This window comes from Monomorium pharaonis, chromosome 6, assembly GCF_013373865.1.
Source record: "Monomorium pharaonis isolate MP-MQ-018 chromosome 6, ASM1337386v2, whole genome shotgun sequence".
In the NCBI taxonomy this organism is placed as follows: Eukaryota; Metazoa; Arthropoda; class Insecta; order Hymenoptera; family Formicidae; genus Monomorium; species Monomorium pharaonis.
Window position 1 is genome coordinate 6131596 of NC_050472.1, and position 19024 is coordinate 6150619.

At 41.4% G+C, this 19024-nt stretch overlaps 1 protein-coding gene and 1 non-coding gene across 2 annotated transcripts in view; both read left to right on the forward strand.

Moving 5' to 3' along the window:
* LOC105829189 (mucin-19) overlaps window positions 1–19024 on the forward strand; it is a 204078-nt gene that overhangs the window by 58215 nt on the left and 126839 nt on the right. The gene's annotated exons all lie outside the window — the stretch shown is intronic.
* On the forward strand, window positions 10527–10675 carry Trnar-acg. The gene is made up of 2 exons: window positions 10527–10564; window positions 10631–10675. It is a non-coding gene; the product is annotated as a tRNA-Arg (tRNA).

Genomic DNA, 19024 nt, shown 5'->3' on the forward strand with positions numbered 1-19024 from the left:
ATCGAAGCGTGGGTCTGAGGAATCGCTGTCACAACGCGAGAAAAAATACAAGCCCCGGTAGACGGGCTGGCGGGCAGGTATGCCGCCGTCGCCGGCAATCTAATCCAGCGCATTCCAGCCGTCGAGGCGTCCGGGAACACGAACTAGCCGGCCACCGCCGCCGCCGCCGCCGCCGCCGCCGTCACCTCTAAGGCACACCCCGCTCGTAATATGCAGATGAGAGTATAAATATGAAACATGAGATCAACGGAGCCACCTACAGATCGCGCCGCACCGTAAGGAGGAGACGGCGAAGGGAAGGTGGAGGAGAAGAGGAGAAGAAGAGAGGAGGTATAAGGGCTCGCGCGAAAGTGTTCGGGAGGAAGATCGAGGGAAGACGAAGCCAGGAGTAAGGGGGCCGAGGAAAGGGAGAGAGCGTCTCTCGTTGGTGCGCAGGAAGTGGACGTCGGCCTGCATCAGATCGTCCTGCGGCGTCGGGCCGGGTAACGAGAGGTCTCGGTATCGTCGCGCATAGGTGGTCTATTTCTACTGCGGGCTCTTTTATCGCGCGCTATGAAATACGCGACACCTGGACTTTTAATCGCGATATTGCGTTAGGAGGATGTTGCGCCCTTCGACTTAGAGCTGGGTGCAACTTAGCGATGGACAGAATGAATAGCAAGTTAAATAATTTGAAAATGCACCGGTAAAGCTTTTGTACGTCAGTAAAAAATTATTATCCAAACAATTAGATTTCGAGACTCGTGTCTCTGTTGTTTCGTAGATGCAAATAGTATTTTCGAGTTGGATTTATCTGGAGGCAAGAACGTCGATATTTTTATTTCCAAAGTGAAAATTAAAGCGATTTAGAATTTGGTCGTCGGTACTACATAAATTTGTTTCCCTCCTCCGCGACTGTAGTTAACAAACTTTTTAATATTTTCGTTTACATTTTAACTAGTCTCGCCCATTGTTTCGCCGCGCTTCCTTGGAGCACGCTTCGACACGCCTCGACGACATCCGTGCATTGACCTCGGTACCGTAAAAGCGTAGGGCACGATCTGATCGCCCCGCGGCGACGGCGGATTAACGAGGGGGGTCCTAGATTGTGAAGCATAGGTGGTCCCCTAGTAAGTGCGCTTTGTCGTCCCGATAGATAAGCGCGACGTAGGTATTACATACTGTAAGACACCGCGCATCCATCGACACATCCGTTGCAACGGTTCACCGCCGCCGAGTCATGCGACATCGTACTTCGTTCTCTCTTCCTCGAAAAAAAAAAAAATTTCTCGCTGAAGTGCACGTAAATTTCGCAAGTCGTTCGACAAGTGCGGCAACCACGATGCGCATTTACGCAACACTATCGCTAGCCCTGTAAAATATCCCGCCTTAGCGAATGCAACGAATTCTTTTCTATGCCCTAATTGGTGTATTGCGTATATTTGTTTAGCGCATTAAACGCGAATCGTCTTTTTTTTGTCATATCGGGCCTTTCGTACCGAGAATAAATCGTTCGATTTCTTGCGCAGAGGCTCGGATTCTAGTGAATCCTTTTTATCGGTTATTCAATAAACGGTGAGGCAAAACGCCGGATAGAATTTACTCGCGTGTAGAATTTATTTGCAACGGTACGGGCTGCAATTGCGAACTTTCGCGATCGGTGAATAGACTGTCAAAGTAGCGATAAACCGATAAGCATTGCGCCGCGCATCGCGCAATGATTATTTATCGTTGTCGTTAAATGGACAGCAATCGTTATACCGGTAATATTTCATCGTTGGTTTTTGTTTTTTTAAAGCAATGTTTTGCCATCACATTGTAACAGACGGCCGCTTTTACTTGATGACAGTTTGTTACGTGAACGCTGTGCTAACGCACTAGTTGCATCAATAATTGTTTTCGAACGAATTGCAACGGATTTTACACAAGACACAAACGAAAATTTCGCTTAGACAACAATGTATGGAACTTTATAAAAAGTACTTCTTAAGAAATGTAATAATACGGACGTGTAATTAGAGTGTATCCTCTAATTACATATATAACGATTAAATATAATTATTTAATCATGACTTGAAAATATATGAAATAATGATATAATTTATTTGTTCATTAATTAATAATATTGAGAATAATCGCTGTGTTCGAGGTAAAGTACCAAAATACCGTAAATATTGGATTAAAAACTGTAACATTGTTTTCACTTTGCATTAAATACTTAATTAATCTCCCTTTGAATCTCCATCAGTTTCGATTCATTTCTTCGGTATTAAAATTTTAAGTAGCACGAAGCGGACGATTCTAGGAAAATACATTCTGTGTTAGTTGTGGTGATTTAGCACTATAAACTCGGCTAATCTTTCGAAATACCATCTTCTGTTTGCTCTCTCCTTAATTTTACTTTGTTTTCTCCTCGGTTTACAATAATAATCGGTTGTTAGGCACGAGAATTGTTCTCGGAAATCTCAGGATAAGCATGTACAAATGCTCGAATGCAAATTAAAATTGTCTACTCTAATTTACAAGTAGCTCCACTTCCACATTATTTAAATGCGTTCTGAAATTATTAAATCATCGACATCCGGTGAAATTAAGGCGCCCATTCATTAGTCATTCTTTTTGGAACGCTATAAAGATATTTGCGTGGTTATAGTGAATCACAATTTACACATTTTTATTTACATTCTATAGATGATAAAATGGGTAGAACATATTCAAGCGGATTATAATTCTTTACGGATCATATTCTCTTCTTTAAATTTTTCTAGATAAGATCTTAAACTTATTATAATAAATTACAATAAAAATATTTTCTTGACGAAAGCAGCATATAATTTACAAATCTTTTAATTATGCGATTATAATTTACGTTCATCGTGCATCGTGAATAGAATTGAAAGTTATTGATACTAAACAGTCTCGCGTAAAAATTCAGGAAAGTTATTATATCTATTCATAATTCTTTCGCAATATATAACGCAGCTGCGGTCGTGAAAGGCACAAATTTAATAAGCAATTTAATAAGCAATTCTTCACTGGATTTTTCTCGATCTAGAGAGAGCAGCGAGGTACCTCTCGAACTACTTACGTATTAAGAAAAAAAAAAAAACCGATTGATGATTCGAACGAGCGATAATCAGCCGCGTGTCTTGGGGACGCGACGATTTCTTTTCTGCGACGTCGACACCGTCGCGGGAATACGTGCGCACTTTCGTGCGAGTCGCCGCGGTCTTATGAATATAATGTCGTCACGATTCCACGCTTGATTGTGAAACGGCGAGCGGTGCAATGCTGCACGTACTAAACAATGGCCGCATCGCGCCGTTCTTGGCTATCATTCGCGTGCTTGCGCGTGCCGGACGAAGAAATCCGTATATACCCGCTTTGAGAAACGTCCGATCGACCGGTTGAGTAAGCTCTCTGTCGTCCAATAAAGCGATTAAGTTGTAACTGGCTTTTTGTAACGGAAAGCCTCCGTTTCTTTAACGATGCTAATAAGGCGCGACACGTGTCTCGGGAGAAAGTGTCGCGGGAGTATTGTCTAATAGTTTGCAGAAATCTATACACACTTCTCTATTAAAACTTTATTGTTTATATCTTTATCAGTGAGGAATCTAATGTTGTTGGATCTAAATAAAATTGAAAGCACAAGAAATTGCCATTTTTGGGATGGGAGGGGGGGGGGGATAATAACATGGGATTTTTGATTTTTATTCAACACGCTTTAATATTTTTAATTTTTTTTAATACAAAATTAATACAGAATTAATGTTTCCCAGCAGTGTTTCCTTACCGATAACATTCCACGTAATAACCGGGCACTTTAAGTATTGTATTTGAGGCCCGGAACGTCGACGCGCCTTTGAGTAACGTTGCTTTATGCAACGTGACACGCGTTGCGCTTGCAAAGTATTGCGAATCCGACGTCTGGTAATGTGGCCGTGCACAATGGCAGGAAGACGGCTGAGAGAGCATTTTGCGGCTCTGTGTTGTGCGTCGGGATGAAGAGGAGGAGGTGGAGGTGGAGGTGGAGGTGGAGGAGGAGGAGGAGGAGGATGAGAAGGAGGAGACAGGCGAGGCAAACGAACGAAACCATCTCTTCGGCTATCGGACGGAGAGCTGCCCTCGTCCTACTCCTCCTACGATAAATCCCGCGAGTGCTGCATCTCCCGCGGACTGATGCGGCGCGTCCGAGCCGCACGACGCGGTTGGGCTCTGTTATTTGTCTACAGGCAGCAGGATTGCGCACCATAAAATTATCGGCGAACGGGGCGGGCGTGCGTGCGTGCGCCGCGCCGACGGAGGAACGTGACCGTGAACAAGCAGGAACAGCCGAACAACGAGATGCCTTTCTTGCACGCGCGATCGGATCACTCGTTAACCCTTGCCGTACCGTGGAAATAATTAAAATCGTGAGTGGCATAAAAATCTTTCGTGGCGCGCCGTTTAAATCCGATTGAGAAATCTGCGACTGGCGAAAAATGTACGGCGAATACGAAACATTCCTCCCTCTTCGTTCGGACACCGAATTGAAAATTTTGCTATGGGAATTAGCCCGGTCAGGATTTTATTTTGCGTAATTCCGTTTAATTATGTCTCTCTATCGAGTAATTCGATAGGGATCGCCTCGGGCATTGTAACCGCGTGCTCTTCGTGAATTTCCATGTAATTATTCCCGGGTAAATGACCCCTCGAGAGAGCCTAGCCGAGCTCATTGACAGTCGAACTATGCTCCCGTGACAGCAGCGGGACGTGTGTGCTTGACGGTTGAAACTTTCACAGACATAATTCTATCGTTAACGAGAGACCGAGAAGAGTGGCAGTCCATGTCCACGTGGGCATTTTTCCAAATTGTCGATTAGATTACGCGCCGCGCGGAGGACTTCCGACGTAGGAATCTGTATTGCCTTTTAAACGCGTTCCTTCGCTTGGAGTCTCTCCTCCGGAGTACCGGGATTGCGTAACCGCGAGACGAGCGCTCACTATTATCACGGCGCGAGCTTTGGAAATCGTGTGTTGGTTTTAGCGCCTGTTTATTAGAGGATCGTTAATAATGAATTCGCGCGCCGCGTCCCGCCGTAGACCGCGGCGCGCGGATTATCGCGAATGAAAATACGTTTTCTCTTCGAAGTATGTGGCACGAGGACGTTCTTTATGACTGCCTCTTGTCACCAGCGTGCGGCGCGGCGCGGCGCGGCGCATGATTCGCATTACGATGCGTGTCGTCCGAGTGGGTTAAATATGTACGCGCCACGTATGGCGTTTCAAGGAACCCTGATTCACACCTCATTAAACTGGCCTACAGATCTAAATCGGCGATCGCGGGTTTTTTTTTTCTTTTTTACCGTCGGCGTGATAACTTTTCTGCCTCATTAACGCGCTGGAAACGAGCATAGAGAAGTGATTCGGCAGAAATTAAATTGAGGAGAGAGAGAGAGGGGGGGGGGACGGTTTGAAATCGTATCGTCGTAATGTCTGTGTAAACTAGTTTATGCGTGACATAACATAAATTTTAAACGCGACGAACCCCATCCGCCGTCCGTAGATTCTAATGTCATAATGAGATTTCACTGTAATATCTCTCGAAGTTATTATTCGCGGTCGGGCCGTGCGGCGTCCTAAAATCAATATGCATAAATCATCATTATTGAACGGCGTCCGCTTTTCAGCTGTCATCGTTCACTTTATGGACAGCGTCTCATATATATATATTGAATAATGCAACGTGAACGTCCGCGTTTATGCGCGGATCGCCGCACTTATGTCGGAATAAGCCCGTAACGACGGGCGCGCATTCATGGGGCGTTTAACCCGCCATTTCTGGGGTATGAAAGTAATCGCACGTGGGCGCGTAAGTCTCTCTAAATAAGATTTCCGCGAGCCTCGCGCTCTCGCCTTCTCGCAACGCGTATATAGTATATTCGGGAGGAGGAAACGACCCGCGACGACGCGCGCCGTTCAGCCTACTTTCATAAGCAGAAAGCGCATCGCGGCACGTGCATCTTGCGGCCTTTGTTCGTTTTGGCTCACGAGATCACGGGGCCCCCCCTACGGTTGTGCGCTAATTGATCGGGCCCAAGCGCGCAATTCCACTGCGATGCCCTTAGGGCATTCTCCGGTGAGATTCGATAATGAAGATGCGCCAGCACGACCGTTCTTAGAAGCGCAACGATGCGCCTCTCTTTCTCTCTCTCTCTCTCTCTCTCTCTCTCTCTCTCTCTCTCTTTCTGCGCCCCTTTCTTCTCTTCTTCCTTCCTCTACATTCGCCTTCCCTTTTCTTTTTTTTTTCGTTGTTTCTGTGCATCGTGGTTCGTTCAACGCATTCATATCTGGCTCTACTACCGAAACGGACTACTATTCGTTCGGAGATGCATCTCGATTCTATCCGCGGGTGTCTATAAATTTGGTTAATAGAGCGGCATCGTCTTCTCGCCCCGCGGGCGCGAATTACGAAGCCGAGCGTGCCGGCACCGGAAAGCGATGATCGATGGTCACGAAGGGAGACAGAACCGCGATTCTTCTTCGATATCTTCCTTCCCTTAAATTCGATCCAGGTTTAATGGATTTGCGGCGCGAAATTATCCCGACGCTACCTGGCGTTTCTTAATTGTGTTATTTTTCCAATTACTTTTGCGGCGATTGTTAATATGAACGAACAGCTGAGAAAGGGATTTATGCAACTTATAAAATTCAGGGTATATATGTGTCACATCTGAAAGTATTTTTTACTACAAGTGAAAAAATTTTATGGATTGTTCTATTATTAACGTTTAAGTATCTGCGTAAAACTTAAGCATAATTCTCTTGTTGATTTAAAAGCTAATTTTAATTGGTCCTTATTTAAAATTGCGTCTTACAAATTTGATAAAAGTGACATTACGAACGAAATCAAATTGTTTACGTATCCTAATAAAGATTCTAATAAAGATCCGTGCAACAAATTCGTTTGGATTCACTTTGTTTAAAAGTTATTTACAACTGCAGCAAAATTCTCTGAGCGGATACGCGCATTTGGCGCGATGTAAGAATTTGAAAAATAATTTCGTCGAGGGTGGAGATCGAACGGGAAGATATAAAAATGCGGCGTTTAAAAAAATCGCCGTAATAAATCATACCGCTGAAATGAAAGATGCGGAGAAGGTCTTCGGCGCAGCTCGCCACATCTTCATCGGCCTCGTTTGCGCAGCTTGCGTTCTTCTCATAATTCTCTGGCCGGTGGCCAGTTAGTCGCGATCGTACATACGTGCTCCTCGAGAGGGGTCGATTCCGTGAAAAAGCAGTTATAAAACCAAGGCGCCTCGTAGCGCGTGGAGGTGAACGAAAAAAATCGCGCGAGGCCGTAACACGTCGGGATTTATTTCGCGAACGGGACGTTAACGTCCGTATCTCTAGATAAAGTATGTTGAAAAAAAGGCGGTGAACGACAACGGAATGCTAGGATACCTTCTAATGTACGAGGTACGCGATATACATTCATGTATGACACAATAATCTGTGCAAATGTGGCGAGATTTGCAGACGGATTCTTTTTGAAGATTAGTTACTTTACATTTTGTACAGTATGACGTTTTCATTATTATTTAATAATACTTAGCTTAATCATACTAAATTACTCGTAGTTTACTCGAGTAATTTAGTATAATTATAATTACTCGAGTTTACTTGAGTAGACGAAGTTGTCGATAATAACGGTATAGTTGAAGTGAATGCTTTTGCGAACGTTCATTTCGAAGAGGATAAATTTAAGAATCTCTCCCCTTTCGATGCCTACTTCGGATAGTCTCGTCCTCCTACATGATAGTAATCTTTCAGGAGATGAATAAGCGTGTATACAAGCGTAACAGGGTCATTTTTAACAAGGCACGGCTGTATTTATCATCGCACCTGTCGTCCCCGCGTTACAAGCTTTCATTTGGAGGTTGATCGTGTGTCGAAAAGACGAACGGCCGGCTCGGACCTCGTTCATTGTAGAATCGATTACTTTGGCTCTCGTACGGATCCGATTCTTACAAATGGCTACACAATGAGAATATTTCGACGGTCTCTCGCAGCTCTCCGAGCGAGCCCAGGCGAGCCCTTTTAACGTTGTTGGACGTCAGCTCGTGGTGAATAAACGTCGGTGCTTTGTCACGAAGTAAGAAGCGACGAGGGTATCTTTACGTCGACGTCAGCGCGTCTGTGAGACACCACGCGAGTTGACGTAACGTTAATTTAGATGTGACAATTTGTGTGACCTTCTTTCTATTATCCTGTGGCACACGCGAAAGCATTGTGTAATAGACGAGATGTATAAAAACGAGAAAACGTGAAGGAAGAATTAACCTTGCTTTAGAGAGCAAACGTGACTGGCTGGACCACGTTCAAACATGAAGCGCAAACAAATGAATTTCTCACATCTAATTTAGCTTTATTTAAATGTTCTCTTCAAATACATCTAGTACTCACAAATGTAGTGCCATAATGCATCAGGCTTTACGTGTTTAAGTAGTATTGATAAAAAGAGTTTTTGATTTATCAAATAGATGTTTTAATTATACAAAAATCTATTAATTTAAAAAAGTCATTTAACGTAATGTGTAATATCTGATTATAAACAGTTATTTCAGGATTGTGCTAGGATAAAAAAAAATGTTCTTTTTAAAATGATAAATTTTTTCCCGCTCCTTTGTAATTCTGAATTGCTTGCTTTAGTTTTTTATCATCAAGGACAACAAAAATATTCTTATTTAAAGTATAGTATTCTTTACGGGAGAAAAATAGAGTCTGTTGACTTAATTACTTAACGATTGTACAACACTTAATATTTGAAGAAAACAAGCATTTAGCATTGAAGTCAACGAGCGAAGGCCAGATGGAAGAGTCAACGAAATTTATATTTTAGTCACGTACTTCATTGACCAACTCTTTTAGCCTAACTCACTTTAAATACCTGGCTATCGTCAGATTAATCAGCATTGTTTTTTTTTATGTGTAATCTTATATTCAAAAAATTTTTTTTTATTACAGCACTTAGTGTGTTTTACATAAGAGCTAACACACACACACACACACACACACACACGCGCGCACATATATAGAAGGAAATTCCTAAGTAACGTCGTGCATGCAATGTTTGACAAGCATATTTTAACTTTCTCTTCGCCGCGAAGATTTTCGTCATGTTAGTCAGCACGAAAAGCAATTGCGATCACGTTTGTTAAATATTAGAATACCCAGATGAGTCATTGCGATTAAAGAATTACAGCTATTAGCTCGAAAAGAAGTAGTACAAGGGTTACTTAAAAATTTCTATCGTACAATATTTCCATATTTTTTTTGCAATCTAACATCTCTCGCTTTCTTAAAATTTACAAAGATAATCTTTCATTTAGTTTGCACTCTCTTCATTTCATAAGAAACACTCTCTTTATTTTATAACATCTCTCACTTTCTTAAGATTTATAAAGAGAATATTTCATTTAGTTTGCACTTTCTTTATTTCATAAGAAATGCTATGCTTTTACAAGAAATGTTATAAATGTATGTGATATATATATATTAAACGCCTCGCAGATGAGAAATCGCGGAGCGGTTCGAGGTGCGAGTTGCTGGTCTTTGGTACGCAAAGACGTTTCCAAGGTCCGCTAATTATCCTGACTCCGAACAATAGCCGCGAGCGTGGCGGGACGCGAAGAGTAGAGAAGGACAAAGACTCAATCGAGCTTAAACCATACGTAAACAATGCTGTTTGGTACACAGGGTGTCCCGTTGCAAACATTGAATAACTCACGTAACTTGAGCATGATAGTTATTTCGGTTGAAAAACCGGTGAATAAGTCTAATGATTAAATTAGATAAATCATTTTGTGCATGAAAATATTCAGTTTAGTAGGCAAATGTTTTAAAACTCTATTTTAATAACATATACAAAATTTTAAAAACTTAATTATTACCTATACTTTAATTTTTATTATAACAATTTTAATTTAAAAATTAATATTTTTAAAATTAAAATTTGTTATAAATTTAAGATAAAGATAATTTTATATTATATTAATTAGTGCAGTCGACTGCAATCAACCGAAAATACAATTTATTAACACGTAGTCGTCTTATAAATAGAGAGAGAGAGAGAGAGAGAGAGAGAGAGAGATTTAAATATACAATCTTTTATATATACAAATATACACATAACAATTTTTAAGCCGTTTAATGGTAATATAATAAGTTACATTGTTATTAAAATTTAAATTAATTAATATTAATTTACACAATTAATATTTATTATTTCACATAATTAAAATTTTTTAATATTTTATATATATATTAATTAAGTTATACTGTTATTAAAATTTAAATTACTTTTCTAGTGTTTTAAATTTACTCAGGATATTATAAATTATACGCTAGAATTTTTACGCATAATATGTACTAAAAATTTATTTGACTATTGATTAACTAAATTTAACTTGATTGATGAACTAAATACGACTAAAGATCACAAAAATGGAAGTGTTAATTCAAAGTGCATTTGTTTTAAGCTTCACATTTTAAGTTCCACATCTCATGTCAGAATGGCCGAGCGGTCTAAGGCGCCAGGTTACGGTCTTGTGAAAATCTGAGAGACTTTCATAGAAAGAAAGAGTCTTAGAAGATTTCAGAAATTAGACTTTTCTGGTCCTCTCCGAGGGCGTGGGTTCGAATCCCACTTCTGACAAATTTTTTTCTCAATTTACATCATTATTTAAATACCGCATCATTTTGATGACATTATTTCGTCGTCCGAATACCTCGCCGAGATGAATTCCACGTAATTTTGAACGACGCGAGTTCAATCCTGCTGACTCAAATATAATTCTTTTTTTTTTATCTTATATCTTGAGGGTTTTTACATATTACGTATATTACCACCTAAAACATTATTACGCTTTTCATTATTTTTATATTGTTACGACATTTATACGTTTTAAGATTATTTTGCTTAGACGTGAAATCTTTTTGCTTTGATCTGTCATTATTATATAAGGTGCCTCCGCGCAAAGAATTTTTACCACATTTCTTAATATTTTTATTTACTAATCTTTTAACAATAAAACATTTTTAACATTTTTAAAGAGCGTAGATTTTTATTTTTGTCTCTGATGCTCGCAAAATGAATATATCGGAAGATTTTAATAACATTGAATAATAAACAACTATTTGATCTAATAATTTCTAATTTTGTGATTCAAATTTTAATTTTAAAATAAAAAAATATGATATATTTTTTAACTTCAACAAATTATGGATGTATCGGATTGAAGTTCAAAATGGTACAAAGTTGCTAAAAATTTGTAAAATTGTTCTTTAAGTTTTCCTAACGTACTGCAAAAAATTGAAAACACATCCACTAAACGGTTTTTGCTGAGTTATAACAATTTACTTTTCACTGATTTTACATGGTATCTTTTTCTATCTTATGGAAAAAGACGATTTTGACGGATGAAACAGCTAAAAAAGGCATAGATATTTAAGTATTTCAAATTTCATGCACTTTTGTCTAAGATTGTATGTCCGATACACCCTTAAATGTCTAACCAGTTAAAATATTGCAGTTAGTTACTCAAAATATCGGCCACCCGACCACTGGATTTTCCTTTTCTCCGCCACGGATGCGTATCCGTATTATCTCTCGCTTTCGCATTACTTTCATCTTCCGCAACGCCGCCGGCGGAAGATTGCCTGCCTCGCTCGCGAGGAATAAAATTACAAGCCGCATTTTGAAGTCGGCTTAATTAACTCAAGTAACCTTGTTCGAAATCGAGCATTGTGAATCCTTTCATCCTGTCATCTGTCTTGCAGGGCCAACAGTCTAGCATTTATAATACATCCCGAGAGGAGGGGAGAAAGAGGATATCCTTATCCTAAGAGCGGACGCGCCTTTTTTTTATTCGAAACCGCGTTTAAAGGACCGCGGTGTGCTCTCGTATCCGGAAGGACGAAACGTGTTTGCGGGACCGGGTTACCCATATAAGGGATTCGAGACTGTCTACTTATTCCGATTGCATGCTCCTCCGTGCTCAGCCCGTTAGCTCTCCGACGCGACGGTGGCAGGCAGCTCGGTCCACTCTCTCGCTCGTCCGCCGCCCACAAACACGCAAATGAAGATATCCACTGTGTTTACACACGCGGGCCGGCCGGCCTGGCCGACCGGCCCCGGTGGAGGCCAACGTCTCGTAAGTGTGTCGCTGGCTTTACGGCGGGCTGAAAAACGGCCGGCTTATTCCTCGTCCGGCCTTGCCTCTCGCCACCCAGTTGTTGCCCGCGAGGGTTCGTCAATCCCTCCCGTCACATCCTTCGTCGTATCGGCTTTTCGTCGTTGTCGCGACGCGGAATCGCGATTAAACCACCGGTGTCGAGGGGATAATACGTACGCGAGGAGATCGCGCCGTAGTTTTTGACGGGGCGATCCGCGATAACGTCGCGCCGCTACGTGTCTACGTGTTTAATGAACCGCGGAGCGCATCGATGCTGCCGGTGCGCGCGATCCGGATCGCGGTGCCGATGAATGCGTCAATGATTGCAGCGAATATCTGCTACATTTAATTTATTGGTTTACCGACGTTTCTACACGAAGAGAATTTTCTCTTGAAATTTACCTTCAAAATCTGCTAATTGTGGGAGAATGCGTAACCCCGAGGAATTTTATTATACTTTTTAGTAAAATTTCCTAGCAGATTTTGAGGATAAATTTTAAAGGAAAATTCTCTCCGTGTATGGTTTTTCATGATAATCGAAATGTGATAGATACGGCTAAATCAGTAAATCATTTGATTTTGTTGCACGTATATGAAAATCAATAAGAAAGATTATAATTGTAAACAATTTCTACAAGAAGTAATTGTTTCACATCACTTGTTTAAATTTTACAAGTTTTTATAATTTTATAATATCAAAAAAAAATTTCTTAGTATTTAATTCTGTTCTACTCCCACGAGACAAAAGATACGACCTATCAAGGCCATGATCCTTTTCCATTGATTGTTTTAAATGCCGAGTCAAATAGTTGGATAATCGAAGTTTCGCCGCTCTTATTCCGTCCGGTTTTAGATACTCGGCGAGTGACTCGGGTAAATCGAAACTATGTCACGAACGCGAGTGACTCGTGCCGCAGAATGGGAGCGTGCGCGAGGCGCACGCTTGCACTCTCATTCCCGCTGACTCTCGGTGTAGCGTGAATGATCCCGCTCGCGTCTACGCGGCTCGTGCCGGTAGATCGGTAACGTATCGATTACGTTCGCGTCGAGCCGCGGATTTTTTGCCGGGTATCGATATACCCTCGCGTCGAATTCACGCACGCGATTCACCGTAGACTTTCGTACCTGCGACTTCGTACGGACGAACTTGGGCGATTGTAATAATAGTTCTCGTTAGAGCGGCGTAAAGAGACGTCTGAAACGAGACGCGGCGTTATTAAACGGTGCCAGAGCTGGAGGCCCACGAGGCGTAACGGATTAGCGTGGAATCGTGGTCGCGCCCGTAACGACTTAATTCACTGGCTCGCGGCGATTGACCCGGGCGGATAGAAGTAACGCGCGTATTAATCCGTGCCAGAATGATATATCTGTGCGGGGAGGAAAGGGGGAAACGCAGAAAAAAGGAGAGTAACGATTTCGTCAAATAAACGCCGTGATATGTAAAAATCAGTTGCAGACCGTCGCGCGTTTTTGCGTAGAATGGTTTGCCAATCCAATCTTTTTCATCGCCGCGCGACTAATTTCCGGTTTAACGGCCGGTTGAAATTGGATTCGCGTCTTGCGTGTATCAGATATCCGTTTCAACAGAATATAATTTCCGATTCGGAGGCGTGGCTGAGACAATGGACATGAAGATGGGCATCGGTTGTCGTAAACGCCAGCATTCTGACAGGCTTTAGATGCTCGTAAAACGTCGACGCGCGTACGCAAGCTGCCGGCGGAGAGGTACATATTCCACTTGTAAGGGCAGTAATAGCCATTCTAAGATCGCCGGACCGTGCTACCTGCGGTAATTCTAAAATGGTTATCACAGTGTTGCTGATAGCTATTAGGCAATAAACGCAACTGTGGTACAGCGAGAGATTGACCGAATTGCGAAAAATACTCGCGTATACGGGCAATCTAAAATTCTACTTTTCAAACAAAAAGAAAATACGAAAGATATATATAATTAATATGGAAAATAAAAGTTCTGAGAAACTATATGTTCAATTACAAATCTAATTAGTATATTATTACCTTAGCAATTTTTTAAATCTTGATGATCGAAATATATATGTATATGTATTCCTTATAATATCTTTTTTTTTTTTTTTTTTTTAATGTATCTGAAACCATCCTACGGTGACCATTGCTTTTTATTCGCGCACAATTATGCAGACAACGTTGTATCGGCGACTTAGCTCGCCAGAATATTTGCGTTTACGATCGATAGTATCTTCATGTCCATTGTTGTAGTCTCCGATCACTTTTTTTTTTACACACCTACACGGTGCTGATTATCAGATGCAGATACGATCATGCGAGCTGACGTCAGACGTCAGCTGACCCTCCTGGTTGCAGCTCGGGACGAAAATATTTCCTGGAAACTTAGGTCAAACGTTGTCCATCGAATTCTTGATGAATCAGCAGGAGTTATTCCCACTCGATCCTAAAGACGAATGTTATTCGGTGATTTTTTTCGCATGGTTTGTTTTTTTAATTCAACGATTTTTTATTTTATTTTTCCGAACAGGTATTTAATATAATTGGATGGAAGGCATCTTCCCGGAGGAGACCTCTTTTCTTAGGATCCACCGCGATGTTAATAGGTGTATATTTAATAACGTATCGACCGTTACGCGGATTATTTTGCCCGTCGGATCCTGATATTCGCTAATTTTATATGTGCGACGTGTGTAACCTTTCTCTGTCTACGCTCTTTTAAATCCGTTCTGGAGAATTTATTGCCGCGGGGTTTCTCCTCTGTAGAGAGAGTGCTAGACCGTTTGCAGATTCGCGTAGCTCTCTCGGCCGGCGTTGTCTCAAAGAGACGCGGGGCCGAAGTAGGAGCTAGTTTACGAGGAGGGATCCTGGAAGAGGATACGTATTTTCGTATCGCCCGTCCCCGTGTCTCGTTCACGCTGTGTTCGTCCCGTCGTGTTCAACAAGCGCACCACAACTTTTGCACAATGTTCGGCCTAACACATATTCGCGGGCACGACAACGCGAGAGACTCCGCCGTTTATTATCCCGGCGCGAAGTGGCGAATTAATTTGCCAAGAACGCTCGCCCGGCATTTCCGTAACTAAATACTTTACAAGCGCGCGCTCATCTTTTTTTTTCCGCCGCAGGCACGGTGGATAGGGGATTTATGCCGTTCGGGGACGTAGGAGTGGAATAAAATATGAAATATGATAGCCGCGCGCTTAATACAGGCGCACACATTTCTGATCGTGCTTACGCGCGAAATACTTTTATTTATGGACTGGATATACATTTTTACATTTGCTTGAACGCATTACGCTTACATATTCGATATGTTAATGTTTACAATTTATTTTATTAAATTTTACTTATCTGAGTAATTAAAACCAAAAGGTTGTTTTACTGAAAATAATTGAATAATTATAGTCGTCGAGAACTTTTTTTTTTTGCGAAAGTTTTAACAAATTATTGATACCGATTCGCGGTATGTGAAACGACGATTTCAGTAGATATAATTGTGCCCGCCCACGGCTGTCTTCTTCCACTTCGATCGGGCAGCGTTTACGGCGGCATCGGATACCATACATTAAATTGGTATCGCGAACACGACGAGCACTAGCAATCGTCGATCATCTGCCCTCGATCGATCCGTTCACCGATGTTCTCGCATTTTGTATCCTGCCGCGAGGAGAAAGTGGAGGCGTTTTACGACACGCGGCGACTCCGCCGGACGAAATACGCTGATACGACCATCGTTCCTCAAAGCGTCGTCGCCATGAAATTAACATACAGAGTCCTCGGATACGCGTAGACGTGTGTATATTTCTTAACGGCCCTGAGCACGACGTGATCCTTGCTATTAACTCGCGGTATATGCAAAGCTTCCGACAAAATATTGTCTGAAATAATATTCTTCACTAACTTGGCGAATTTCCAAATAATAAAAAAGATCCAGTAATGTAGATCCACCTGAATAAATAAATATAAGTATATACATGTATAATACTTATTTTATCCAAATTATTAATCATTGAATTGAAGGCGTAAAAGAAATACGATTTTCAAATGAGATATGGTTTTGATTCTAATAATTATTTGTTCACCATGTAACTTTACCGTGCAGCACGCAAACATCGTGTTTTTTACTTTTTCGATTGGTTTATCATTCGATGAATTGAATTTCTGAGCTTTGTACGAAAATTATATCTAAAAATATCAATTAATTCGTCAATTAAATCTCCCTTTGGTGCGATCCATTGTTTCGGCTTTGCGCGCGAAAGCTAGATAATTACAATCGATTCGTGGGAGGGGGGAAGGGAGAAAAAGCGCGAAAGTTTCCTGGTGCCTCGTATGGAGTCCCACGATGAGATCGGCCGCGTTTCACGCACACGTACGCACTATTCAAGCGAATCTTTGCCCGCGCGCTCTCGCTATTACGTTATGCAACCGGCGGGACGGGGGGGGAGAGCCTTGAGAAACAGGCTGCGATAGAGGAGGACGCAAATGCAAATTATGGCCGGGAGGACGTGGTCTAATGGGAAAATGTTTTCTGTTGCAGGTAAGGAGGACTCTCGCTCTGCACGTCTCGCGCTATCGCCACGTTGATTCCCCACGACGACCGTCTGCCCGAAGCTACGAGCGCAATCGAAGCGCACCGGTATCGTGTTCAACCCTTTGCGGCCAAGATTTATGCTCGGTCAAAAGTCGCGTCTTTTGCATCTTCGCGCTGCGGATATTGAGAGTTGCAGCCTGGATCTCGACGTATCATGCGAGGTATGTGAAAAAGAATGTTTTGTTGCTTGACGTTAAATCAAAATGGAAGCAATGGAAATTTTTGACAACTTGATTTGAAGAAAAATTTATCATTGTGACGTAATTTTAAAGCCTAAGCGCTATTAGGCACAATTTTATCTTGGAAAAACTTGGATAATATTTAATATGATGATAATGATAATTTCGTATCTAGAAAATTAATAAAATTACGTTACGTAGAAAAGGCATTTAGATATGGAAGTTTTTAGTATAAAATGTAGAAAGTTACAATTTTTAGATTTTAGTCGTGAGAAAACCATACAAAGAATTCTGAAAGGACTTCAGGAAATGACTACAATTTTAATTTTTATGCAAACGTGTTTATGAGATATATCCCATTGGGCTTTTATTCATTAGAAAGACATAAATTCTTAATTGTAGAGATATTTCAAATTTTATATTGAAACTCTGCTCATTTAAATTCTTGCCACTCTTGATCTTGTAAACCCCGAGCTCATTAGCTGCCGACATACACGCCGATTTATGCGCAATGTCGGTGTTAATGTGAGTGGCGTATAGTTCGCGCACGGGAGGGATTGTGACATCGATTACGGCGACCTTGCCCCAATGATCAGCGATATACATCGCTGCGCACGTTCGATGCTGGTTCTCAATAAAACCGCACACTTGTAATCTCACCCTCGCACGTGTTACCGCAATCAGGTTACAACGCGTGGCCAATGATGGAGCCGATGATTTCAGAACAGATATGCTTCGATTAGAGAATCGAGATGTTGATCTCCTTGTCGATATTTAGTTGATATTAGATACGATATTGAGCATGTACACTAGTATACTATAACTGTAGCAGATTTAAAGATTATAGCGTAAAGAGATATATAAATGGTACGTCAAAATCCGAAAAAGAAAAAAAGAATTTTCTCATTTTTCCGCCTCAATATTACACTTCAAACATTAATAGCTAATAAAATTAACGCTAAAAAGATCTAACGAAAGACGAATATACGTCTAAATGTTTGCGAATAGTTTTCTACATTGTAGGTATTGCTGCTAGGATTGACCGAATCGGATCAGGAAAGAGAAAATGGGTAGGAGGCAGAAAGTCGATCGAGGTTGATCATTATTGAGAGTATCGGCATAGAAAGTAACGTAACCGTAGCGTAACGCGGCTCCAGGTGGCGATAATTATGTCGTTTCCAAACTAGTCGCATGCCTACACCGCGACCGGAATGCCGCGACGCCTCTGGCGAACGGGATCGGGATTTATTCTCGATTGCGCCGCACTGTTTTCAGCTCTAGTCCTCAAACCGTATGGAGTGCAAGGACTAGCTCGTCGAATGGCAACGCAACTGTTTCTTCTGTGCCTTCGTCGCGAGAAGTGCACCGGTATGCACCGTAAATCAGTGTGTTGCAAATCCATATTTCACGTTTTTTTATTATACAATATTTTATTGATAATTCCTTTATCACAGACAAGTACGTTTGAAGTGTAGTGTCAAGAGAGAAAAGTTTTGATAATTTTCCTTTCAGCTTTTGTCGCACCGCTTATCACTTTTTTTTTCTTCAAAGTGTTACAAGTTATCATTGATTTATTAATTGAAATGATACGATCACTGTCGTAAACAGACTCGTAATTTTCATTTAAGAGCTTTTACTCATTACAATTTTATTTTAATCTCCAATCTGCAGAGATTCGTACAAACATTATTTACAGGCTTACGTAGTATTTATGCTTTTACATGTAGATCGTGCAAACTGATAATCTACATTGCGTATAATAATTTATATACGAGTAACGGTTTTGGAAAAATCAGCGAGGGGTGCGCGGCATTAAAAAGAAATGACATGAAATCAGGAGAGACGATTTGCGAAATCGTGCGCACGCACGCACGCACGCGATACGCACTACCCGGCATACCGATTCAAAGATCGTTCGATATGTGGGCAAATGGGTGCAGCGCGTGGGAGTCGTGAAAAATTACAGCGGCGTCTTGCCGCCGCGGAAAGTTTAATGGAAAAGTCCCGGGAGATGCGTATGCAGATAACGGCTTGTTTATTAAACTTTACGAGATTGCGCGCGCCTGTTTTTC